The 27,164-nt window shown below is 43.4% G+C and overlaps 1 protein-coding gene across 1 annotated transcript in view; it reads right to left on the bottom strand.

Annotated features, from left to right (window-relative positions):
- The window catches only part of LOC122793033 (cyclin-dependent kinase 2-like), a 956,998-nt gene that overhangs the window by 184,119 nt on the left and 745,715 nt on the right, over positions 1-27,164 (bottom strand). The gene's annotated exons all lie outside the window — the stretch shown is intronic.

Below are 27,164 nucleotides of genomic sequence, written 5' to 3'. Positions count from 1 at the left end.
GAAGAAAAACTCGTTGAACTGAGGTGCCTAACTGACACCAAAGGAACACAATCCTGTGTAACAGAGGCAAAAAAGACTTCTGAATGTTCTCTTGGAATCCAAGCTTATGTAAGAGATTTCTCACCCAAGTGAGAGATTCACGACACTTTGAAAAACACTCTATAATGATAAGCAATTTATCTAGATAAGGAAATATTTAGACATCCTGTAGCCTGCAATTAGCTATAACTGGAGTTGGACACTTTGAGAACACGCCTAGTGCAGTGGATAGTCCCAACAGTAAGGCAGAAAAAGGAAAGTTGTATAAGTTTCACTTACCTGTAACAGTAGATGTTCACAGAACAGACTGCCTTACTATTATATGGGCAGTAGTGCCCTACTACCCTCCCTCTGGCAGTCTTTCAAAGCTTCAAGTTCCTCCCCCAGTTTGTCTGTGGCTGTGAAGTACCAATCAGCTGCCAGATCTGGATAGTCCTACACAGCCACAGACAACAGCTCTCAGTTTTTTCCCTAGGGCCCAAATAGAAGGGCAGATGCAAAAACTCAATTTTTGCAAACACCTACTGTTCCAAACCAAAGAACGAACACACGAACACACACACGCACACACACACACGGGGACACACACACACGAACACACACACCAAAAGATGCTAAATAAAAAAAAAAAAAGCAACAACCACCAACCATAAACAATGGTGGGAGAGCACTACCAGTAAGGCAGCGTGTTCGATGAACATCTACTGTTACAGGTAAGTGGAACTTACACAAATATACTATGTTCAACAAACATACTGACTTACTGGTATATGGGTAGATTCTGAAAGCTTACCCAATGCAGGAGGAAGAAGGATAAGGGTCTAGAAAAGGCATCCTGTTTGTAGTGCTTCATACAAGTATGGATCAAGGAACAAGCTAGTACTATAGAATATTTCTAAAATCCACCCTTTTACAAAATGCTAGTGAAGAGGAAAATGCCTTAGAGGAATGTGCCTTTAATTTTCCTGGATTTGTCTTGCTATGGTGGGTATAATAAAAAACAATATCAGAGAACAGCAAATGTGTAGTGGTTTGCTTAGATACATGATGGCCTTTTAATGTCCCATAGAAGGAAGTAAAAAGCAACTTGAAGCCCCCTGTCAACATGGTTGAGCACACACTTGTCAGGATTTCACTGGAGAAAAAAAGGGGCATTAGCCTTTTGTGGTAAATGAACCCCCCTTTTCAGGTTTGGTGGCCGACTAGACTCGGCATTAACCTGAGGTACCTTGGTTAGCTCAGCTGGGATCTGATTGGTAAACCATCGAAAATAACCCTGCTTATAATGGGAAAACTAGAGAAAATGCAACATCTTCAACAGTCCTGACTCCATTCAGTTCTGAGACCCAAATGATTAAGAATCTGATTACCTACTGAACAAAAATGTCCAATCACACTCATGTGGTGCATACATAATCTCAGGTATAAACTCCTCAGAAAGATACTGACTATGTCAGCAAGCATACCTCTTATATTACCGCTGAAAATTATGCATTTCTAGGAACAGAAAATGTTTCCTCAAAGTCACTTTCAAAAGCATATTTTGAGACACAATGTCACGTTTGTAATGAGTGATAAAGGTATGAGGTCTTGACCAAGTGGCTGCTGCACAAGTGTTGTCTATAGGAAGCCTAGCAGAAGAAGCAGAAGATGTGGACACTGCTCTGTTAGAATGAGCAACTGAATAAACAAATGTGATACAATCAGATAACCATTTAGACAGTGTTGTTTTTGCCACTGGCATACCTTTTCTGGAATCTGAAAAGGAAACGAAAAGCTGTCCTGATTTTCTGAACTATTTTGTTCTTTCCAAGTAAAATCTGAGTGTCTATGAACATCAAGCTTGTGCAGCATATACTCTAACTTGTTGGTGTGTTTGGGAAAGAACACTGGCAAATCTATAATCTGGTTAAGGTTAGTTTCAGTACAAACTTTGGGCAAGAATGAAGGATTTGTTCGCAGGGAGACTCTGTCAGCATGTTAAATCAAATAAGGAGGCTTTATGGACAAGGCCTGAAGCTCTGACACTCTACGGGCACAAGTGATGGCTACTAAAAAGATAGTCTTCCATGACAAATATTTCAAATCCCATGAGGAAGCTGGTTCAAAAGGTGGGAGAATAATGCTTGAAAGCATAACATTTAGATTCCATGGGGTATAACGGGATTTCACAGGTGGTCTGAGATGAAAAGTCCCTTTGAGAAAGGCTTTGGATAGTTTGTGTGACATTATGTTCAATTCTTCAAAGCCAAGGTGAAAATTAGAGATAGCAGCATGTTTGAACCCGAACTGTTGCTGCTGCAGCTCCTTTATTGAAAAGCATGGTCAAGAACTCTAATATGGAGGCAATAGGAGCTTGGTAGGGATCAATGTTATTTTGAGAGGCCCATATAGAAAATCTTTTCCATTTGCTAAGATATAGCTTCCTAGTAGAGAACTTATGAGAAGATATCAGAATCTGCTGCGTTTCATATGAGAGGTTATGGAACCTGGCTATGTTGGGAATTGGAGTAGCCAAGCTGTCAATTTCAGGGACTGAAGAGAGGGATGAAGATCCCCCGACGAATGCGTCAGAAGATCTGGAACTGGGTCCAGAATCCAAGGGTCTTCCAATTGATGAAGTCGAAAGAAGGGGAACCAAATCTGATGAGGCCAATGAAGGGCTATTAGAATGATGGTCCTTCCCAGGGCTTTTGCTTTCTGTAATACTTTGGGTATCAAGGGAATTGGTGGGAATCCATAGAGGAGACCCGGAGGCCAATCGTGTACGAGTGTGTCCCTTGGGGCTTCCCCGGGGGGGGGGGGGGATCAGGGCAAAGTAGCTTCTGCATTTCATGTTCATGTGGTTGGCATGAAAATTCACTCCGCAATTTCTTTCTTGAGGGACCACTTGTGAGGCAACAAAATTGCTCTGCTCAGTTTGTCTGCTATCATGTTGGATTTCCCCGGGATGTGCATTGCTAACAGAAAGTGCTGGGTGGATGTAACCCACTGCCATACTCTTAGGGCCTCGTGACAAAGGGAGTAGGACCTAGTTCCTCCTTGTTTGTTCAAGTACCAGACAAATGATATGTTGTCCGTCTGAATCGCAATTGTTCCCAGAGGAAGAGAATCCTGGAAGTACTGCAACGCTAAAAGTACTGCGCTCATCTCCAGGACATTGATATGCAGATGTGTCTCCTGTTCGGTCCATGTGCCTTGCCCCCCACCCTATCAGGGAAGCGTCCGTGGCCACTGGTGGGTGTAGAACAAAAGGACGACCTATCATTACATGAAGAAGGGTCAACCACCATTGTCCTTTTTGCATGTGTTTGTGATCATTATGAGATGAGACATTGGGAGCTCTTGGTAAGACCATTGAGTGAATAAAAGCCATTGCAGAATCCGCATGTGCATGCGACCCAATGGTATCGCTAATATTGCAGCTGCCACCATGCCTAACAACTTTAGCACTTCTGATGCTGGAGCCTTGACTTTCGATATGATATTGTAAACCTGCTGATGGAGTAGTAAGAATCTTTCTGCAGGAAGTCTCAAAGTGGTGGTGGTGTCTAATTCTGCTCCAATAAAAACGATATGTTGCGATGGTGACAAGGCAGATTTTTCTGAATTTAGTGTAATACCCAGATGACTACAGAGAGAAGGAGTGGTGTCCCTGGCTTGTATAAGCCGATACCTGGTGGTGGCTGTGAGGGGCCAATCGTCTAGGTACGGAAACACCTGGAATCCTAAACATCTCAGGTGAGCTGTGACCACTGCCATACATTTGGTGAACACTCTGGGGGCTGTAGTGAGACCAAAGGGCAGGGCTCGAAACTGGTAATGATTGGCTCCTAGGCGGAAGCGCAGATGATCCCTGGATGGTCTGGCCATTTTTATGTGGTAGTATGCATCCTGGAGATCTATCGAGCAAATCCAATTGTCTTTCCCTAAGAAGGGAAGTATCGAGTGAAGCATGACCATCCGGAACATCTCTTTCTTGACGGATCTGTTTAGTCTGCTGAAGTCCAAAATAGGTCTCCAGTCCCCTGTCTTTTTTGGAATTAAAAAGAATCTTGAGTAAGTTCCGGATCCTATCTGGTCTGCTGGGACTGGTTGGATGACTCTTTCTTAGCAACGTTTGGACCTCTACTGTTGCCTGTTCCCTGTAACTGGGTGGAACGTCCTGGATTTTTGTCGTGAATGGAGGGGGTGTGGTGAAAAGAATGAAATATCCTCTGGAAACTATACTTTGTACCCAGTTGTCATTTGTTATTTTGAGCCACGGGTCTGGATACAAAGATAAGTGACCCCCACTGCCTCCAGAGTAGGACAGTCAGGCCTCCTTTCAGGAGCGCTGGTAGAGCTTCCCAAAGAACTGTTCTCTGTCACCCTGGTTTTGCAGACCCCCTCTGCCGCAAGGGGGGTGTCTTCCATTATTGCCCCCTCCTCTGCCTCTGGAGGGGGGCTCATCACATGTGTCCTGAAAGGCTCCTTGGGCTATTCCGAACCACATCTTTCCTCCCTTTTGACCCTTGGGGTAAGGTCTGGTAGGGGTGGAAAAACAGACTCCAACGGCAGACAGAGTCTTTCCTTCCTGTTCACACCTGGTCAAAGTTTTCTTAACTTTGGGCCAGAAAAGGGACGAGCCATCAAAAGGGGTGTTGACAAAGGATGACTTAAAGGGCTCCATGAAAGAACACAAGCACATCCAGAGTGTCTTCCAAGAACAATTCCTGTACCCGTTTGCTCTACTCGTTCCATCAGCTGCATACGAAATTTGGCGCATGGACGAGTTCACTATAGAACTGAGGGTAGCAAGCTGGGAGGTGACTCTGTCTAAAGTTCCTGCAGCTACTGTACTCTGAAGAATACCTCCAAGCTCTTTTAGGAGATTTCTTTGCAGTCTCATAAAATGAGTGAGATAGTTCAGTGAACACAGGGCAAAAGTCGCTGAATTGTACATGCGCTTCCTGTATCTATCCATAAACCTAGAATCTCTATTAGGAGGATGGATAGAAGTTGTTGTTTCAGACATCTCCTTTTTGGTGGCTGGCATCAACTGGCACTCCCTTGGTAAGAAAAGACTTTTCCTGGGGGGCAGAAATAAATTTATTAACCCTCCTGAGGACAGGCTCCATGGTGTCTGGAAACTCCCACACCCTTCGTGAGACCAGCTCCATGAGCTCATCGAAGGGCAGAGACACCCAAGAGGTGGAGGGTTGAGACCCGAAAGCCTTCAGGAGAACCGACTTATCTTCAGTAGGGTTGGGGGACTGCCAGTCACCCCTCTGCCTAAGGATTTATAATATCTCAGCAAATGAGATGTCCTCAGAGGGGGACAGTGGGGACCCTTCTAATTCATCCAAGTCGGCATCAGATGTGAGAGACTCCTGCGGAGAGTCTAAGTGCTTCCTCTTACAGATTCTCTTCCTGAGAACTTCATCAGTGGGAACTTCTGGTGAGGTCTCGGAAGAGCAGGGGCCACCCAATGGGGCTTCTTGAGGCTCTGGGTCTCTAGGCATAGAAAGGATCTGTGAAGCAAAAGTGGACACAGGCGCCTTTAGGGAGAAGGTGGCCGGACCTGAAGTTGTAGATGTCTTAGGAGACATAACTCTCCTCATGGCTTCAAAGGCACCACTGCTCCGATGAGAAGGGACCGATGGATCTGAGGAAGCCATCGATCCCCATAGCACCAGGACAGTAGGCTCCGAACCAGAGGTAGGAGCCGAGCTCATCCGAGCCGAAGCCCCGAGAGGCAAAGTCGGAACCGACAATTCAGTCCAACTATCCTCCCCGGACCCGACCGGAGAGTGTTGACTCCTAGACTCCTTGATTGGCGCCGAAGACATCCGAAAAAATAGGACCAATGACACTGGAACAGGCATCGGCTCCGAAGGCTCAACAATCATCAAGTCTGACTCCTCCGGCTCCAAAGGACTGGTATGGCTCGGAGGAGGAAAGATGTAGATGGCAAATACAGTCTTCGGTTCCTAAACACCTTGGGTCGGAGCAGATAAAAATTTTGCAAATGCTGGTGTCTGTAACAACCCATGCACCACACGATCCACATCCAAATCAGAAAGGCTTATCGAGGACATAGAAAAATGGATGCATGGAGGCACTGATTGCAGGACTGGTGATTTAGGTACCTCGAATACCAGTTCCAGAACTGGGGATCGGCTCCGAAAAGACAAGACGCTTGGCTCCGTGGGCTGTGGAGCCGACGTCGATTTTTTTTATTACTTTTTTACTTCCGAAGAAGAAGCCTTGGAAGACTTTGGAGATTTACTAGACCTGTCCTGGTCACTCAAAGCTTCCTGAAATGACGGCTTGACTAGTCCTCTATCAATTAACTTTCTCTTTCTCTCCTGAAGAACCCTGGAAGAGAAGGAATTACAAATGGAGCAGCTTTCCTGAAGATGCAAGGCTCCCAAACAATATACACAGTTGACATGGCTATCTGTAACAGACATTTTCTGTCCACATTTTGGACATTTTTTGAAACCTGACTTAGGATGTTTTTCCCTATTCTGGTCAGCCATAATGAACAACACAGTATCAAGAGAAAAAACTACTGTAATATAATAAAGACACCCAAAAACTATTTAAATAAGCCCTGACAAAAACTATGGGCTAAATATGCTGTGATAAAGTGTCACTCTAAAACACATACACACTAACTAGTTATCCAAGTACTCTAAATAGCTAAATATATCAAAAAACTATGAGAAATATGTCACTAATCAAAGGCACACAAAGTGCTATTTAAACTATACTACATATAAAGACCTATAGAAAAAACGAAGATCAAAGAGCTATATCTAAATAGGAAAAGGCACAACAGAGGGTTAGGAATACACACTATAAAGATTTAAAGGTTATAGAAAGAAAAGAAATAACAAAGTTATTTATAAAAAATGTTGGTAATAAATTTGTACTGGCCCGAGCTATGCTGAGTAACCTCCGATCTATTGCAGCGGCAAACTAGATCTGAGGTAACTCCAGGTGCATCATGGGATAGGGACTTAGCCTCGAGCTGTCTGAAGACCTCGAGCTTTGTAGTTGGCCGACTCGGAGCTGAGGATCGGCTCCGAACTCATCTGTAAGAATAAACGGCGAGATAGAAAAACTTCACACAATACTTTAACCACTACCATTCTAGAATGTGCCAGCTTGGTTCTCTAAGACGCTGGGCAATTGTATAGTCTATGTGAAGGAAATGGATTTGAAGACAAAGCCTTTTTACTACAAGAGGTCACTGAAAAAGCAGAAGCAGACTCCAGGACAATGAGGCTAGGAGGCCAAGCATGGTCAAACGTACCCCCAAATTAACAGTTTACTGGTCAGAGCCAGCCAAAGCAGAGAAAAATTATAAGCTTCCTTAACCAAGCTCCTCCAACACTGGGATCAATAGAGGAAAAGTCTTCAGAAAAGGTGTCCAAAAGATCAAAATCCCTGCTGAATCTGGTAGCAGCCAAACAGAATCTGATGCCAGATCATGAACTATATCAGGATCTGAGGAACATAAAATGGTGGTGGAAGCACTGGTGTTAGCCATAACCCAGGTATGCACCCCCATAATCAACTGATCAAACAAGTGGAAAAACAGAGACAGACTTCTCAAAAATATGGTGGGTTTAAGATCTTAGATATTTCCCTGTATCAACTTAACCCTTACATCATACTATTTGATAACCCCTGCGTTAGAGGAACCAAAAATTAAATATCTACCCAAAAGAATATTTAGTCTCATTTTTCACATCTGAGAGGTTCACAGAATGCAGCCAGGCAAACCTCCTCAAAACAGTGCCAGTGGCTATAGCCCTGGAAGAGGTACCAACTGAATTATATGCACGCTGTAATGAATATGAAATGGAAAAGTACAGTTGTGTTAAGTCCAACCTACTTGTAACAGCAGATGTTCATAGAACACACAGCCTTAATGACATTCGAGTTGTAGCATTTTGCTACCCTCCACTGGCAGGCTACCAAAGCTTAGAGTCCCTCCCATTGCCTGTCTGGGGTTGTGATGGACCACCTGGCAGTAAAGGAACTGCCTTACACACTCACAGACAGGACACTTTCAGTTTTCTAGGGTCCAGCAGGAAGAGAAGACAGAAATGCAGGTTTTGTGAACATCTACTGTTCCAAACCAAAACCACACACACACAAAACAATAAAGGTCACAGAGCATTGCTAAATGGCAACCAAAGCACCAAACTATGTACATCGAAAAAGGGGGATGATAGGTGGGTACTGCCAGTAAGGCAGTGTGTTTCATGAACATAATAAAGTTGTGCAAAATCTTACCAGAACAGTAGATGTCCTTCTCTTCACTACTGAGTATTGCTTACGTAAGGGCCACAATACCAAAACCTTTAGTGTTCGCAGGCATTGTACGTCACACGTATGCTCCCTGTAAAAGGCTTAGGGCATAAAGGTGATGTAAGGAAGCACATAGTTCAGAATTGAAATGTCTCAGGAGGAACAGAATGTCACTAGGGACCTGAAGGAACATCTGCATCAAGAAGGAGGAAAAAGAAAAGAATCTCAGCCAAGATGGCAAGAAGAATCCTGCACAGCAGAGTTGGCAGGAGGGAGGGACAGAATACTGCAACAGTGAAGAGAAGGATATCTACTGTTTTGGCAAAATTTTACACAACTGTACTAGGTCCTTCAATATCACCGTTGCAGTAATCCTTATGCAAGGTCGAGTACAAAAGCTCAAGAGGAAACCTGTGAGGAGGAAGGCACTGAAGAGACCTCTATAAACCCATGCAGGATAGCCCTGGCAAAGCCAGCTCTTGCTCAGAAAATAACATCCAACCTGTAGTGCTTAGTGAAGGTACAGACAGAAGACCAAGTATCTGCATCAAATATGGAATTAGTATCCAGTCCTTTGAAAAAACAACAAAGAAATATCTCTGGTAGAATAAGCCTTTACTGATGAGGAAAACATTTACCATAAAAAGAACAACAAAAAGAAATGGCCTTTGAAATCCAGAATGAGATGGTTTGTTTACAGCCAGACTCAAAAACCTGGGATGAAAGGAAACAAAAACTTCCTCACATTTGTGAATACCCTTACTCTTATCTAAATAATATCCGAGTAAAATCCAAGGTGTGAAGAACCTTCTCACTGGCAGACTGTGGAGAAGGAAAAAAGGAGGGCAAATTAATACACCAATCACTGACCACATTAGGCATAAAAGAAGGATTAATATGAAGAGATGCCCTGCCTCAATGAAAAACTAAAAAGGGAGGAATAGCATGAGAGCCTGAAGTTCAAATACTCTCTTGGCTGAAGTAAGGGCCATTAGAACAGCAGTATTCCAAGTACAACATTGTAAGGAAGCTGCAGTAGCATGCTTAAGAGGTGGTGGAGTCAATTTTTCAAGAACAAAACTGAGGTCCCAGGAAGGCGGAAAAGGCTTCCTGGGAGGCCTGACATGAAGGATGCCTTTAAGAAATTGTTTGACCTTAAATCTAGAGGCCAGAGAAGGTGCTAAGGGCAGACGAGCAGAAATTCTTGGCAGGTGAGTTTTAAGTAAAGAATATGGCAACCCAGAATGGAGCAGATCACACAAATAAGACAGAACCATAGAAACCTGCACTGAAAAGGGATCCTGGTTTTGACAGAGTCAACGGCAGAAAATCTCTTCCATTTGGACAAATATGATTTCTTGGTAGTGCTGTTTCCTGGCCTCCTGCAGGACATGAAGCATGTCCTTAGAAATTAGGTGCCTAAAAAGGATCAAAACCCTATCACCCACAATGTCAGTTGAACAGTGGAAAAGTAAGGCTGGATAAGACACCCCATGTCTTGTGTGAGACTGTCTACCCAGAGAGGTAATTTGCAGTGATTTCCCCTGGCCAAGTGAGAAAGAAGGGGGGGGAGTCAATGCTGTCTGGGCCAAAAGGGAGTCACTAGCAATATTTTGGGGGAAACTTGCCTGATCTTGTGCAAGATTCTTGGAAGTAGAGAAAAATGGAAAGAAGGTGTAGAGAAACGTACCCATTCAAGGAAAAGAGACAGCATCCACTTTCCAAGCCAGAGAACTTAGGACTCTCGAACAGAATAGAGGAAGTTGCCTGTTCAGAGGGGAGGCAAAAGGATCAACCTGAGGAATACCCCACCAATGGACAATGTCCACAAACACATCTCCATGAAGCACCCATTAATGAGACTGCATGCTAGATCTGCTGAAATGTCTGCCACTGTATTGTGCTCTGAGGGAATGTAGACAGCCTGAAGAGTCCATTGATACTTGACAGCTAGATCCCAGACCTGAACAGCTAGCCTGCAAAGAAGGTAGGACCTTGTATCCCCTTGCTTGTTGACATACTACATCACTGTGGTATCGTCTGTGAAAACACTGAGGGGCCCGGAATGAAAGAAGGTATGAAAGGCTTGAAGATATAGAAATAGAGCCCTCATCTCCTTGATGTTCATATGGTCTGACCTCTGATGAAGTGACCAGAGATCCTAGATCTTGAGAGAGCCAAAGAAAGCTTCCCACCCCTGTCTGAGGCATCTGAAAAGAGATCTTTAGTCTGGACTGGAGACTGGAAAGAATGCCCTAGGTTGACAGAAAGCCGATGAATCCACCACTGATGCTCAAGCTTGAGACAGAAGGAAGGGAACTATGAAGTAAAGGAGGTGAGAGTATTGAAGCAGCACTGACCTGAGGTACTGATGAAGCTTTCTCATATGGAGCCTGGCCAGAATCAGGGTGACTGTTACACCCCAGTTTATAGGACAGGAATGGTAGAGGCCATAAACCCAAGCACCTCGAGAAAGTCCCTGGCTATGACTAAAACCAGAGGAAGAAGAAACTGGAAAAAAACAGAGACAGTACCTTAGGGGCAGGCAGGGATGCCAATATGGGAATGGTCTGGATCCTGCAACCAAGAAAAACATGATCTTGAGAAGGAGTCAAGACTGACTTTTTAAAGTTTATGGTGAACCCCAGACACTGCAGTAGGGAAATAGTAAACTGGAGGTCCTGAAAGTAAGGAAAAATCTGAAGCCCTCTCATTCAGCAACAGACAATGACATGATCAAGGCATTTGGTGTATACACTTGGAGCAGTAGAGAGGCCAAAAGGCAAAGCAGAAAACTGAAAATGCAAGGAAGAAACAGAGAAATGGAAAAACTTCCTGAAAACAGGATGGATGGAGATGTGAAGGTAGGCATCCTTGAGATCCAAAAAGACCAGAAATGTTTAGGGAAGAAGAAGAGGGAATAAAGTTTTTAGGGACAACATCCTAAAGGAGGGGACCTTTAGAAAGCTGTTGAACTGAGAAAGGTCCAGAATTGCCTCCAGGCACCTTCTCTTTCCTGGGAACCAGAAATATTCTGGAATAAAAAAATTCCCTTCTTGGACAGGGGGCACAAGCTGAATGGTGCCCTGGCTAAAACAGAATGAAGAACAATTGGAAAGAGAGGAAGCTGTTCTCAAGGAGGTTGAGGGGTGCCCAAAAGGGAGGAAGAGATTTCCAAACTATGAAATCCCCCCTGTGATGACATAGGTAGTGCCAGCATAGCTAGCTGGAGTTTTGTACAGAATGATATAATTTGAACACCAAACTGACTTGTACAGATGCTTATGTTACAAATGTATTAGAACTGTATGGCATTATGAATACCAAACTGACTTGTACAGATGCTTATGTTACAAATGTATTAGAACTGTATGGCGTTTGAATTTTGTAAAGTTGCTAGTGTTGAAAAAAATGTATCAATAGTGGGTCCTGCTGGACAGAAAGGAAATATACATGCAGGTAGTAACTAGTTAAATGTATATACTATAACCAAGAACACTGGAAGAGCAGAGGTTAACCAGATAGCTTACTTTAAGACAAATAAGGGAACTCTAAATGAGCTGTTCTTCTTTCGGCTGCTCCCATCAGGGGTCGCCACAGCAGATCAACTGTTTCCATGTCTTCCTGTCCTCTGCATCTTGCTCTGTCACACCAACCACCTGCATGCCCTCTCTCACCACATCCATAAACCTTATCTTAGGCCTTCCTCTTTTCCTGTTACCTGGCAGCTTCATCCTTAGCATCTTTTTCCCAATATACTCTGCATCCCTCCTAAGCACATGTCCAAACCAACGTAATCTTGCCTCTATGGCTTTGTCTCCAAACCTTCCAGCCTGGGCTGACCCTCTAATATACTTATTCCTAATCCTGTCCATCCTCGTCACACCCAGTGCAAATCTTAACATCTTCAACTCTGCCACTTCAAGGTCTGACTCCTGCCTTTTTGTCAATGCCACTGTCTCCAACCCATATAACATAGCTGGTCTCACTACCCTCTTGTAGACCTTCCCTTTCACTCTTACTGGTACTCGTCTGTCACAAATCACTCCTGACACTCTACTCCATCCTGCCTGTACTCTCTTCTTCACCTCTCTTCCACACTCACCATTACTCTGAACTGTCCATTCCAAGTATTTAAACTCATCCACCTTCGCCACCTCTGCTCCCTGCATCCTCACCATTCCTCTATCCTCCCTCTCATTCACACACATATATTCTGTCTTAGTCCTGCTGACCTTCATTCCTCTTCTCTCTAGAGCATATCTCCACCTCTCCAGGGTCTCCTCCACCTGTTCCCTACTCTCACTACAGATCACAATGTCATCTGCAAACATCATAGTCCATGGGGACTGCTGTCTGATCTCGTCTGTCAACCTGTCCATCACCATTACAAATAAGAAAGGGCTCAGAGCTGAACCTTGATGTAATCCCACCTCCACCTTAAATGCATCCGTCACTCCCACTGCAGACCTCACCGCTGTCACACTACCCTCGTACATATCCTGTACCACTCTTACATATTTCTCTGACACTCCCGACTTCCTCATACAATACCACAACTCCTCTCTAGGCACCCTGTCATATGCTTTCTCTAAATCCACAGACACACAATGCAACTCCTTCCGACATTCTCTGTACTTCTCCATCAACACTCTCAAAGCAAACATCGCATCTGTAGTGCTCTTTCCTGGCATGAAACCATACTGCTGATCACTAATCATCACCTCCCTTCTTAACCTAACTTCCACTACTCTTTCCCATAACTTCATGCTGTGACTGATCAATTTAATCCCTCTCTAGTTACTACAGCTCTGCACATCACCCTTATTCCTAATAATTGGTACCAAAATAATTTTTCTCCATTTCTCAGGCATCCTCTCACTTTCCAAGATTTCATTAAACAATCTAGGTAAAAACTCCATTGTCATTTCATCTAAACACCTCCATGCTTCCACAGGTATGTCATCTGGACCAACAGCCTTTCTGTTCTTCATCCTCTTCATAGCTATCCTTACTTCCTCCTTGCTAATCCACTGCACTTCATGATTCACTATCCGCACGTCATCCAACCTTCTCTCCCTCTCATTCTCTTCATTCATCAGCCCCTCAAAGTACTCTTTCCATCTGCTCAACACACTCTCCTCGCTTGTGAGTACGTTTCCCTCATTATCCTTTATCACCCTTACCTGCTGCACATCTTTACTAGCTCGGTCCTTGTGTCTAGCCAATCGGTACACGTCCTTTTCTTCCTCCTTAGTGTCCAACCTTTTATACAACTCATCAACCACCTTATCCTTAGCCACCTCTCTCTTTGCCATGCACCTCATCTCCTTATACTTTTGTCTACTTTCTTCATCTCTCTGACAATCCCACTACTTCTTCACCAACCTCTTTCTCTGACTCTCCTGCACTTCTTAAATGAGCTGTTAAAACATTAAAATCACAGCCCACAGTGATGAATAGGATTGCAGATGGTAGGTCTGGAAGAAGCCATTGCTTATTACCTTCAGTAAAAAGTGGGGAAGTGCTGTGATTGTTTCTTGTCCTCAGGCCTATCATAAACATTAGAAAAGCTCTAGATATGCATTTTTACATGTTTATGCTAAATTCTTCTCTCAACTTCAAAAGGGGCTAGTCTGGGAACCTAGAGTCAGGTGACCAGATGAGGTCATTCTGCCAGCCCTGGAAATATTTTTTTTAGATATTACAGTAATCTCTTGAGTACTGAGTATTCTGTTTGGGAGCCTGACTAGAAGACTGTTCATGTATTTCATCTTGCCTTGCACTATTAAGTAAGTAGGGAATAGTAATTCTCCAGGATTCTGTCAGGAAAATATACTGAAGCTTAGTTTAGATATTGTTTTTCTTTATTTGTCTGAGTCTGTCCATCAATGTTATTTTCAATATCTCCTGTAATTTCAACTCTGTGGTTTACAGTAAATATATATTTAGCATTTTCAAGTTATTTTATTATTTATTATTAAATATATTTAAAACTTTTATTGTGACTGGTCCTTTTAGAAAGTATTTAACTTTTGAGAGTGCTTATATTTATTTGGTGACACTCTGTGGTCCACTCTTGAAGGCCTAGGTGTCTTGGTCAACACTACCATTTGTATTAGTATTAATATTACACAGTATAATTTCACACCCTTTAAGGGCCTTAGAGTGACTCATTGTGGAGTGTCTGGTGGCAGTGGTAACTACTTTATACTCAGGGCAGAAGGGGGCACAGCAGGTAAAGTGAAAAATCAAATCTCACAGTGTGAGCGTATATATGTGTGTGTGTGTGTGTGTATGTGTGTGTGTGTGTGTGTGTGTCAGCTACTTGGAGCAGGAACATGAAGCATTGGTTGCACACAGAGGGTGCTAGAGGACTTGGCTTGGACACTCAGCTGAAGACTTAACCCTACAGCTGTGCTTGTGGGGGGGGGGGGCCTTATTGGGGCCCTGGAGGGAGACAGATATAAAGAAATCCTGATCCCAGGCTGACTGTGTTCTCTAAGTGCTCTTAAGGGAAACTGTACTTGGTGCAGAGAGCTGCATCTGAAAATATTGTGTATATCAATCTGTAAGTGAATGTCTCTCTCCAGTGTCAGTGGTGAGAATTCAGTCTCCTTGATTACTGGCCCAGTGTGGGGGATATTACATATTGGTGGTAGTGCTGGGATTCAGGCTCCTTGATTATTGCCCCAGTATGGGGATGTGACACCCCTGACAGATGATGGACAGAACCCAGCAGTCTGTTGTAATTCTTAACCAATTTGGAAGGGACAGGGAAAGACTAAGGGACAAGGGAATGTGGCCAAGGAAAAAGGGAAGCAAACTGTCAAATGGAATTTGGATTGTCCTGAAAAGGAAGTTTCTGAGAAAGAGGAATCTGTGTAGATTTAGCAAGAAGTAAACATCTAGAACCCTTGGGTGGAGGACAAGACTGTGTGTGAACAAAAGCCGATTTGGAAGGGTAATTCCTCTGAGACTTTGGGATAGGAGAAACATGTTTCAGCTCCTGCATCGCTTTGTCCTTAGCCTGGAGGGATTTAAAACTTTCATCAACAGCAGAGGCAAAAAAGATTTTCATTATCCAGGGAAGTATTCAGCAATTTGGCATTAATGTCATCAGGCAAAGCCTGAACACAAAACCAAAAGTAATGCCTAATAATAGAACAAAACACAGTTCCCCTGGAAGAAGCATCAGCTGCATCATAACTGCACTTAATGGAGTGGCGAGCCACTTAGGAAATAGAAACAAATAAGGAAAGGGATGAAACCTTCCACTCAAGATCGGGAAGGTCTGAAACTACAAGACAAACCTGAGAAAGGAGGGCTAAAATGTACCTGGTCATATCAGTCTGGTAATTAGTAGCCCTAAAAGTCAGGGTGGCAGCAGTATAGAGCTTTCTGTCCAACCTCAACATGGCCTTAGTGTCCTTTACTGAAGGAAGCAACTTAGAGGGCAACAGCTTAGAAGGTTTATCAATGGAGGCAGATACAACTGAAGGATCAGCAGAGGGGCATTTATACAGAAATTTACAATCATTAGACATCTTGTAAAAATCTATCCTGTTTCTTAGGAACTGGGGGCTGAGAATCAGGGGCTACAGAAGCTGCCATAAGGTGTCTAAGAGGGTGGCCAGAACTGGAGGAACACCAGAAGGATTGGGAGATTCCATCCGGAGGAGCTTACCCGGATATCAGAAACCTGAGAACAATCCCACTTAAAGAATTCCATTACATGAGAAATAGTGTCCCCAAAAAAGAGTTCTTCTAAAGGGGAATCTATAATGATAGAATCCTCTTCTTCAGACCAAGCAGGTCTAAGGGTGGAAGAGATTTGAGAAGAATACGTCAGTGACTCTTCCCCAAAATCCAGATCCTCATCTGAAGAATTATGCTTCCTAGGTCTTTTAAGAGTAGTAGAAGACCAGGGAGGGGCAGGCACAGAAACCATTTGAATAAGCTTTACAGCCATTAAAGCATTAAAACACCCCCTGACTAAAATTCTGCCATTCACATTGGGGATCCTTAACTGCAGGAAATTATGCTTCATTTTCCGTTTCTTTTTCTGTGGGATGTCGGCACAAAAAACCCTAGGAGGATCGGACCCTTGTCAATACTTTGTAAGCATAGTAGGAATCTCCTCCCATACTAAGATCTGTGGAATCCCTCTTGGTCCTTCTGACATAATCAGCCGAGGTTCCCCTCAATGTCTGGAGCAGACATATGAAAAGTGTCAGATGATGTGCAAGAAGCTGGATCCATGCCAGCCTCCGACTGGGTCACGGCATAGGAATCCAGTGCAACAAACAACAGGAGGAGCCTCTGTGCTTTCACCACTCTCAACACATGTTCAGGGGAGGAGGGACAGCAGCTGTACCAGACCTGAGTTTTTTTGCCTTTTTCCTTGACCTGTGTCTGATCCTCTGGACAGGAAGACTCTGGCATAAAACCTTGAGACAATAATGTAAGACGTTGGTTTTCAAGGTAAATAGACAAGAAGAAGAGGCAACTATGTAGGGTGTTGGGGACAAATGTTTGGCAGATAGAACACTGCGTATGGTTGTGAGAAACATCAAACAGAGGACACTGTTCATGACAATCTTTATGGGGAATCTAATGCCCACACTGACATTTTCCCTTCTGGATGACATGTAAACCAATAACATTAAAATAAAAGAGAAGATAAGGGAGAAGCCTAATGGGGCACTTATATAAGAACGGCTCGGTAACCATCACAGAAGATGGGATTTCAGACTGACATTCAGTGATGTCATTCAGACTGGCAGCAAAGAAGTTCTGAAGTATGTCCATCCATATGTCATCTTTGTGTAATATTCCTTGCGCAGGAGCATACGTGTGATGTAAAGACACCTGTAAACACTAAAGGCTTTGGTATGTTGGGCTATCCTTGGTAGGAGAACCCTTAAGTAAGGAATACTGCAACAGTCATGTGAAAGGACATCTAATGCTATAGGTAAGTAAGATGAACACAACTGTACTATATTTAACAAACACAAGCCTTACTTCCATTTGGGTAGATTTCCAAAGATTACTAAACCTGGGAGGAGAAAGGAAGCGAGTCCAGGAGCCCCTGCAGAACTGTCCTAGTGAAGCCTATTCTCTGTATTTAGAAAAGGAATCCAACTTGTAGTGCAAGGTATGAATGGAGGATAAAGTTGATGCCTCTAGAGTACTTGTAGAGTCCACTCATTTCCACCATGTCACTGAAGAGGGAAAGGCACCGGTAGAATGTGCCTTTACCTTGCCTGGAGTCATATTCCCAAGGTGGGTGTTAACAAAAAACATCATCACAGAACAACTCTTTGCCCCTATGTAGGAAATAAAAAAGCCTTTCAGCCTTCCTGAAAGGTTTCATTTTATCAAGGTAGTACCTGAGCTGATGGTGCACATCTAGAATCTGAAGTATCTTCTCTCCCTTATTCTTAAATTCTGGAAAGAACACAGGGAGTTTGTAAACTACTTGAGAATGAATTCTAATACCACTTTCAGCATAAAAGAGGTGTTAGTGCATAACACCACCCTATTCTTGTTGAAAATCAGGTAATGTTTCCCACCATAAAAGCTTGCAGCTCAGAGACTCATGTTGCAGATGTCACAGCAATAAGCAAAACAGTTTTCCACATTAACAACTTCAGATAAGCCTGAGCGGCAGGTTCAAAAGGTGTAAAAGTCAATTCTTTCAGAACATAGGTGAGATTCCACAAAGATGGAATCTGTTTGGAAGGGGTCTCATATGCAATACTACTTTCATGAACTGTTTTACCAAAAGAGAAATGAAAGAGGGGATACATTGGCAGATAAGCAGAGACGGACACTAAATACATCTTAATGGATGCATACAACAAGCCATCCTAAAGTTGCCCACAGAAATATTTCAAGACCAGAATGGTGTTAACCACAAGGGAGCCTCTGTTCTCATTTAGGCAGCACTTAGAAAACCTCATCCATTTGTAAACATAAGATTTTCTAGTAGCAGGTTTTCTGGGCTCCTTTAACACCTGCTGTACATCCTTATGAAACAAGTACCTAAACGGAGTCAAGACTCTTCTTTTACTCTAAAACCAGTTCCTACATCTACCATAAAAAGACTACTTCTTAAACTAAAACCTGGCTCTAACTCAGCAGATGATCTACCACCTCCGAACATCTAAAACTTGCTGCTGAAGCTATTGCTTACCCTATTAGAATGCTTATAAACAGATCCATTCTTGAATCCTATGTCCCAGAAAACCCTCGACAAAGGTGGTGACCCCACAAGATCTCTCCAACTACCATCCTATAGCTATTCTTTCTCCCATTTCTAAAATCCTTGAGAAATTTATACAAATCCAACTTCTTGGCTATTTCACTCACAATCAAATTCTATCTCCCACACAGCATGGCTTTATATCAGGTCACAGCACTATGGCCACTGATTTCCTACATGGATACAGTCAACAAAGCTAGAGACTGGTAAACTAGTCTCCTCACTATTTCTAGACCTCTCAAAAGCATTTGATATAGTGTCTCATCCACTTCTTCTAAACCAACTTTCCCAAACTGGACTCTCTTCCTCTTCACCAAACTGGTTTTCAAATTATCTATCAAACAGACAACAAGCAGTTAGACGGAACTCTTCCCTCTCTTCTTATCTCCTAAACCCTGCTGGTGTTCCCCAAGGCTCAATACTAGGAACTCTCTTACTCAGCATATTTATCAATAATCTTCACTCCTCACTCAAACTTCAACTATCATCTGCTCAGCCAACTCCATATCCAACCTATAACATACTACACAACTAGCCTTCACTTCCACAGAAAAGTGGCTTTACAAAAATCACCTGCTTCTCAGTCCAAATAAAACCAAGCTAATTTTTCACCCCTAAGAAAAAAACCTGTAAACAAAGACCAGTTCATTATACTCTCTAAGAGCAAACCAGCACTTGAAGTGGTATCTCACACGAAACTACTAGGGGTAATAATAGATGAACACCTAAAATTTGACTTACATATTCAGCACAACATAAAAAATAAATAAAAACACCAAAAACTCTGCATTCTATATAGGCAAAAACACTTTCTAAGCTCTTCCAGTAAAAAAACTCCAGCTATTACACATCTATCACCCTCCCTAACCTACAGAGTTCCATTACTAACATACTCTCTACCCTACAGTCAAAACTTGAAATATGTTACAAAGTTGCTAGATTTCCCACCAATGCCTCTCATTCCGACCACCACTGTTTAGCATTATACACTCTCAACTGGCTCAAACTACCAAATTATCTTTCCTATATACAACTGACAACAGCTCACAAATTAGTAAACAAAACCCTCTGATTGTCCTGCCCTTGCCTCACTGTTCATTAACTACCTACCCAAAAGGTCCCTTAGATCTGAAAATCAGCAACTCCTACAGGTACATAAACCTAACCTACCTGCAGGCCAACTTCTATACTCTTACTCTGTTGTTAAAACTGGAATTCATTTTCTTCCCATATCACTTAGATCTAATATAAACTTAGCAACTTTTAAAACTTTCTAATATACTTACCACTCCTCATTATGGAGATGCAACTATACCTGACCCCCCCCCCCAACTTTTAAATCCTGACCATTTCCACTTCTATAACTCCCCTCACATTCCTATACCTTATTACTCAATACTGTCTCTTTTTCCTCCTTAGTCAACAAATGCCTATAACGTTTCCTGCCCTACATCAATCAACTTATTCTAAAGCTTAACCACTATTTCATTCTGTATTATTAAATTGTAATAATTGTACATAGTGACATGCTACGTCTGTGTTCTTCCTGTATTTTTTAAATAACTGTTTAATTCCCATACTCTGAAGGTCTGTGTGAATTTTCACCAAAATGTCTTATATTCTTTAATTTTGTCTAATACCCATATGTTGTTTACTTGCTTTTCATTGTATTTACTGTGTGCTGTTTCAACTAATTGTTCATATTTGTTATATTTTCCTGTATTCTGTGGCGCTTTTCTCAAGGGCCCCCACTGAAAATGGGCTCTCAGTGGCCCAGTGGACTATCCTGGTAAACAAATGCCAATAAATAAAGACTGAATCATCCAGGCTGTCAATTGCAGTTGCTGTAAACTGGGGTGCAACAGTCAACCCGGAAACTGTGCGAGCAAATATTGAGTGTGAGGAAGTGTGTTACAAAAGTGCTCCTGACTAACACCATTACAAGCGAGAACCAAGACTGCCTGGGCCAACAGGAGGTCACCACAACAATTTTTAGCATTTCTTTCTTAAGCTTCAGAAGTACCTTGTGAATCACTGGAAACGATGGAAATGCATACAGGAACATTTCCATTCATGGGAATGATAATGCGTCTGTCTTCAAAGGATGGCTGCAAGGATGTCTAGAACAGAATTTCTCCAGCTGCCTGTTTTGAGGAGAGTCAAACAGATCTTTTCTAAATCATTCTTCACATCTGGAATAGATATGGAACATCACTGCCTTGAGCTGCCACTCATATGGGTCTGCCCAGGATCTGTTAAGTCTGTCTGCCACGTTTTGCTATGATGGAATATATGATGCCTGCTGAGTTTACAGAATGCTGTACAGCCAGCTCCCAAGCCATTATTGCCAACTGGCACATAGGGCATGACCTTGTTTGTTCAGGTACCACATCACTGTGGTGCTGTCCTTAACCACAAGAGGAGGACCTGGAGTCCATAAGTGGTGAAGGACAATCAAGTTGTGGATCACCGCCAACACTTCCTTGATATTAATGTGCTTCTATGCATCGCTGGGCCATCAACTGGCCTGCACTTCCATACCCATTCACAGAGCTCTCCAAATGAAGTTGGACAACTCTGTCTGGACAGAATGCACTGGAAAAAAATGGCAAAAGGGAAGTCCTGGATTGATACTTCAATGTGCTTTTTTCTACTGTAACTCGTCTGATGAAGTTGGGCACCAGCAACTGATATTCCAGGGAATATAAGTGCTGGGTCTAACAATTTTGTAGATACCAATGAATTTACCACATGTGAAGATGGGCCAGTGGTATGATGAGAATGGACACAATCAGTCTTAGGGATTTTAAGAATTCTCTTGCCAAGGTAATGCTCCTCCTGGAGAATTCTTGAAACAACGTCTGCTAGGGCAGGACCTTGTCTTTGTGAAGAAAGTTTATTATTTTTTTTTGTGTTGTTGAAGCACCCCAGGAAGAGAAGTCTTTACAAGCATATCATATATATCATCCGAAGGTTCATCTCGAACCCTAGCTGGGAATGTAAGGTCAAAACCTTCTCCAGAAATTCCACATACCTGGATGCAGATTCTGCACAGAACAGCAAGTCATCAAAGTAAGGAAAAATGTGAATGCCATGAGTTCAGCAATGAACCACCACCAGAGAAAGACATTTTTTGTAAACACTCAAGATGCAGTGGATAGCCCAAAGTGTAAGAAATGATAAGAGAAATGATAATGTGAACCAGATGCAACAAATCTCAGCTATCTCCTGAAGCAATGAGCAATGGGGATATGATGATACATATCCTTTAAGTCTGGGGTCACCATGAAGCAGTGGTCTTGCAGAAGAGGAAGCACTGTTTGGAGGGTGAGCATCTTGAACTTGGGGAACTTGGCAAAAGTATTCAAAAAGGATAGGTCCAACACTGGTCTGCAAGACAGCCTTTATTTTGAGAACCAGGAAAATTCTGGAATAGAAACCTTTCATTCTTTCCAAAGGATGGACCGACTCTATGATCCCCGAGTCTAGCATATGCCAGAGTATAGGAGGAAATAAGATGGTCTGGCCTGGCAGTTGTGGGAGAACCCCCATGAATGGAGGCAGATGTTCCCTACACTGCCAGTTGTAACCTCTGCCAAAGATATTGAGCACCCATTTGTTGGAAACCACTGAAGGCCAGGCAACCTTGCTGAGAGCTAACTGTTGAGATCAGAGCACCCAGAGAGAAACTTGGGAATGATGGGTACCAAGTCTCAGCATAGTCATAGGCTGGAAGGATAGTTATTCTTTTTGGAAAAGGAACCCCTCTTCTTAGGTTTGGCAGAGTTCTCTTCCAAACTTTTCCTTTTAGGTTCATGTTTATAGATGTTTACTAAGGTAACAACCACAAGGGCCTTTTTAAGTCTAGCTATGTTTACTAAGGTAACAACCACAAGGGCCTTTTTAAGTCTAGCTATGCATCTCAAATCTTTGACAAGTTCTGGTACCCTTGATAAGTGCAGGGGCTTGAAAAAAAAGAAGTTATGTAGTTACCGTAACGTTCCATGTTTGTAGTCCATCTCGCCTACATTCTTGCTGGATGGGTTCGGAGCCGATATTCGGCTCCAGCTCGGCTGATACTAAAGCTCAAGAGCTTTTACTGGCTTGAGACTAACTCCTATCCCATGGTGCCTTACGGCAATTCCGCAGATCTTATTTGCAAGAAAGCAATAAGTACCTAACAGGTATGAATTATCAGAAACTGTATACATACAGATAAAGAAATTTTGCAATATAATCCATGCCAGGTGGACAACAACTAAAACCAGGTCAGACAGCACCAGTATAGTCCACCAGATCCTCCAGAAACAGGAAGGGGGTAGGAGGGAGGGACACAAGAATGTAGGCGAGATGGACTACAAACATGGAACGTTATGGTAAGTACATAACTTCTTTATGTTATATAGTCCTATCTCGCCGTAATTCTTGCTGGATGGGACAGTGTCCCTAGCACCTTTATCCTGGGTGGCTCGAGCGAAGAGACTCTTCAGCACAGTTGATCCAAAGGATGACCTGTCCTAAGAAGCCAAATCCAATTTGTAATGAGTGACAAAAGTATGTGGTCTTGCCCAAGTAGCTGCTGCGCAAATAGTATCAATTGGGAGCCTAGATCTAAAGGCACATGATGTAGATACTGCTCTAGTAGAATGGCCTTTTACTTTGTTAGGTAATTGTTTGCCAGCAGTTTGATAAGCAAAGGGAATGCAATCCGAAAGCCATTTTGAAACAGTAACCTTGGAAACAGGCAAGCCATTATTCTTGTCAGAAAAATAAACAAATAATTGATCTGATTTTCTGAATTCTTTAGTCCTCTGTAAGTAAAATCTGAGAATTCTGTGACTGTCTAACTGGTGTAGTTTATACTCAGATTTATTAGAGTGGTTCGGAAAAAAACACTGGTAGCTCAACAGTAGTGTTCAGGTTATACTCTGAGCATATCTTGGGAAGAAAGGAGGGGTTTGTCCTGAGTGAGACTCTATCCTTGTGGAAAATAATGTAAGGAGGTCGAATAGTAAGAGCTTGCAGTTCTGAGACTCTCCTAGCAGATGTTATGGCTACTAAGAATAGTGTTTTCCAAGACAACAATTTTAGATCTGATGAAGAAAAGGGCTCAAAGGGTGCAGACATTAAAGATGAGAGAACTAAGTTTAAGTCCCGGGGTTCTAATGGCTGATTGGAGGCCTGAGAAGGAGAATTCCTTTCAAAAAGATTTTGCACAAAGTGTGACATGATTGGATTTCCCATGAAGCCAAAATGGAAATTAGAAACGGCAGCTAAATGAACTCTGACTGTAGCAGCTGCAGCTCCTTCATAAAAAAAAACTGATGCAAGGAAGGACAGAATAGATTCTAGAGGAACCATATAGGGATCTAAGCCTTGGTTTGTAGCCCAAATAGAAAACTTTTTTTCATTTGCTGGAGTATAATTTCTGATTGGAAGGCTTATGGGATGAGATCAGAATGTGTTTGACAGAAGGAGATACAGGAATGCACCTAGCTATTCGTGGAACTGGAGTAGTCATTTTGAGGGTGTGAATGATGGGATGGAACTGCCCCGATTGATGAATCAGAAGGTCTGGAGATGGGTACAGAATCCATAGTTCCTCCAAAAGATAGGGTCACAGGAAGGGAAACCATACTTGTCGAGGCCAGTAAGGAGCAATGAGGATCAGGGTACTCCTCAACTGTTTTGCTTTCTGTATTACCTTTGGGATGCAACAAAAAGATGGGAAGGCATAAAGTAGTCCCGGGGGCCAATCATGGACTACAGCATCCCTGGGTGACATCCCCAGATGGAGAATGAGGGCAAAGTAGCTTCTGCATTTAGTGTTCAGGAGAGTGGCGAGTAGGTCACAACAAGGCTGACCCCATCTGTGAAAGATCTCTTTCGCAACGTCTACATTCAGGGACCATTCGCGAGGCATCAGAATTGCTTGGCTGAGTTTGTCTGCTATTACGTTGGATTTCCCGGGGATGTGCGTTTCCAAACTCTTAAGGCCTCTCGACAAAGCGGGTAAAATTTGGTTCTGCCTTGCTTGTTTATGTACCACACAACAGACATGTTGCCTGACTGGATTGCAATTTTCCCGGTGGGAAGGGAGCTGTGAAGTGCTTGCAATGCATACAGCACCGCTCTCATCTCCAGAACATTGATGTGCAAGTGGTTCTCGTGGTTCTGCCAAGTACCTTGGACTGTCATTCCCAGACCATGCCCCCTACCCTATCTGGGAAGCGTCCGTGGTCAAAACTGCTTTCTCTTGGGGAGGAACAAGTGGACGACGTAGCAGAAGTTGTTCTGTGTGCAACCACCATGTCAGATCCTTCTTGCAGGTGTTTGTTATAAAAATCTGATGAGACAATGGAAAGTCTTGCATCAACCATTGGGCAAATAACAGCCACTGAAGTATCCTCATGTGCAGACGGGCTAGAGGAACTAATAGGATGGAGGAAGCCATAGTCCCTAGAACTTGGACTACCCTGGCCTGAACTTTTTGCTTGTTTAGCAAAGATCTGATTGCGCAGAGACTCTACTCTTTCTGGTGTTAGTCTTGCTGACATATTGGTTGTGTCTATTTCTGAGCCTAAGAATATAATGTGCTGTGAAGGAGATAAGGCTGATTTCTTTAGGTTGACTGTGATGCCTATCCTGGCGCACAAGGATAGAGTCTTGTCCGTGGTTCTGATGAGTTGATGCTTGGTGGTAGCAGTGAGGAGCCAGTCATCTACGTACAGAAACACCTGGAATCCTTGAAGTCTCAGGTGAGCCATTACCACTGCCATGCATTTGGTGAACACTCTGGGGGCTGTAGTGAGACTAAAAGAAAGTGTTCGGAACTAAAAATGACTGGCACCCAGCTGGAAGCGTAAGTGTCTCCTGGAGTGCCTGTCCATTTTGATGTGGTAGTACCCATCCTGGAGATCTACTGAGCACATCCAATTGTCTTTCCCGAAAAAAGGGAATAGCAGAGTGATCATTCGGAACTTCGATTTCTTTACGGACTTGTTGAGCCTGCTGAGATCTAGAATTGATCTCAAGTCCCCTGTCTTTTTGGGAACTAAAAAGAATCGAGAGTAAGTTCCGGATCCTATTTGCTGTGCGGGGACTTCTTGGATAACTCTTTTTTGCAGCAACAGGATGACCTCTGATGTTGCACGGTCTAGTTGAATGGGTGGTAAGTCTGGTAGAGACCGGTTTGTTGGGGGTTCAGAAACAAAGGGAATTAGATAACCTCTGGATATTATGGTGTGCAACCAACGATCTTCCGAGATGCTTAGCCAGGTACTTGGGTACAGCGACAGACGACCCCCCCAACGGTCTCCAGAGACGGACAGTCGGGCAACCCCTCAGGGGCGATGGAAGGGACGATCAGAGAAGGTTTCTCTATTTCCCTGATGTTGCAGACCTCCTCTGCTGTGATGGCGACATCTTCCATTATATCCTCCCCCTCTGCCTCTAGGGGAGGGTTGACCTTGTGCCTGAGGGAAACCTTTTGGGATTTATGGAACCACATTTTCCCTCCTGTATTGCCCTTGGGATAAGGTCTAGACGGGAGGGAGAAACGAACTCCGATGGCAGATAAGGTTTTCCCTTCCTGCTCGCACCTGGTCAAAGTCTCTTTCACCTGGGGTCCAAAAAGAGATGAACTGTCAAAGGGGAAATTAGTGAAGGAAGACTTGAAGGATTCCGTGAAATTACAAAGACGCATCCAAGAATGTCTCCTGAGGGATATTCCTGCTGCGGCTGTCCTACTCGTTCCATCTGCTGCATACAATATTAGCCTCATGGAGGAGTTAGCTATCGACGTAAGGGTGGAGAGCTGTGCAGAAACCTTATCCATGGATCCCGAAGCTACTGAACCCCGGAGGGTATCTCCTAACTCCTTCAGGAGATCCCTCTGAAGAGGAGTAAAATGGGTACGGTAATTCAGCGATCTCAGTGCAAATGCCACTGAAGAGAAGGTACGCTTCCCATACCTATCCATCTTCCTGGACTCCTTGTTGGGAGGATGGATACAAGATGTTTCAGATAACTCCTTCTTGGTGGCCGCTGCTACCACCATAGCATCAATGGGAACTCCTTTGTAAGAAAAGTCTTATCTTCAGGTGATGTCATAAATGTATCTGGCTCCTCGGGATGGGCTCCACTGAGTCTGGGGAGGTCCAGGCTTTCCGCGATATGACCCCCAAGAGTTGGTCATAAGGTGATGTCACCTGGGAGGTGGAAGGTCGAGAACCAAAGGCCTCAAGATACACTGATTCATCCTCAGTAGGGTTAGAGGTCTTCCAATCACCCCTCTGTCGAAGGATTTCTAGGATGTTAGAAAAGGAGACATATTCAGGGGGATCTAGGGGACCCTTCTGATTCCTCTAAATCAGTGTCAGAAGTGACAGACTCAGGTGAGTCAACATGCTTCCTCTTACACAGTCTCTTCCAAGGGAGCTCTCCAGTGGGATAATCTGGGGAGGTCTCGGAAGAAGGGCACCTCCAATGGCGGCTGCTTGGGCCTCTGGTTCCCTACACTGTGTGGAGTGGCAGGAGGGAAGAGGTTGCT

This window comes from Protopterus annectens, chromosome 2.part0 (genome assembly GCF_019279795.1).
Source record: "Protopterus annectens isolate FY-2018-M chromosome 2.part0, PAN1.0, whole genome shotgun sequence".
Classification (NCBI taxonomy): Eukaryota; Metazoa; Chordata; order Ceratodontiformes; family Protopteridae; genus Protopterus; species Protopterus annectens.
This window is presented reverse-complemented; position numbering and strand designations above follow the sequence as displayed.